We start from the raw sequence: 1,149 nt of genomic DNA on the forward strand, positions 1-1,149 counted from the left end.
CCGGTGAGGAGCGGGGATAAACACACCCGTGCGGGAGCACTGCTGGCACGGCCGCTCGCCCCAGGGCCTCCCCTCGCTGCCACAAATGGCTCGGAAAGACTTTTCAAGGGCAGCCGCTGCCTGCAGTTCTGCCCTGTCCTGCCAGCCTCACCCCCGCCAGGCAGGCAGGCGGCTGGAACAACCACTCCGGCTCCGGCTCTCACTGCTTTGGCCTCCTCTGGCGGCTGCATCGGTCAGAAGTTGCCCCGTTTTCAGGCCCAGCTCGTTTATGGGATGGGAGCCTGCCTCGAGATGTTCCCCACCACCCCAGCCGACACATCTGAGAGGCTCCTGCCAAGGAGGGGGGGTTGCTGGCTGTTTCTCCACGCAGCAGCCATGTCGGGACGGTTCACATTGAACCGAAGACAAAACCGAAGCCCCCAGAAAGTGACCGTGTTGTGTGATGGAGGGATAGATCCTCTGCCTCCAGCTGCTACCCCCGTGCAGCACCCTCTGAGCTTCAGATGTGCAGCGTTTAAAAATCAGGTTGCAGCAGCCCACAGAGCTGCCCGTGCCATTCCAGGGGAAGCACTGGAAAGATGCAGGAACCAAACTCTCCAAGGGGCCTCCTGCCTCCCCTCTTCGGAGATGGAAATGCGATCTCAGCAACCCAGAAACTCCTCCTCTGCGATTCATGTAAGGACCAGAGCACTTCATTTCCATGCTCTGCAAGTTCTTTTAGGTAAGTCAGGCTTTCAGATGCCTGCGCATTTCACCCAAAGCACACCTGTGAGAAGACAACCTTGGCTTCTTTCACCCAGCTGGGGGCTGCAGCCACCTGCCAGGCCACCATCTCCCCCCTCCCCGACCCAAAAAGGTCCAGCAGCACCTAAAGCTGCCCTTTAAGACCCCGTCCGAGGAGCAGCTCAGCCCCAAAGTATCATTTATGCTGAGATGCATGATATAAGTTGGTTAAAGGAGCCTAAAGCTGGCTTTTATGAAAATCTTTCTCTCTTTGCACTTTTTTATGGTAAGTTCCACTCCTCTGTTGTGGTTTCTTTCCATGTCCCCCAGCAACTGCAAAATACTTGGTGGCTTTAAGTGAAATACTTGGTGGTTTGGTGTTCCTTTGATTCTAGGCTTTGGCCATTATTAACCTGGCTTTGCAGG

The sequence above is a fragment of the Anas acuta genome, chromosome 24 (genome assembly GCF_963932015.1).
Source record: "Anas acuta chromosome 24, bAnaAcu1.1, whole genome shotgun sequence".
Lineage (NCBI taxonomy): Eukaryota > Metazoa > Chordata > Aves > Anseriformes > Anatidae > Anas > Anas acuta.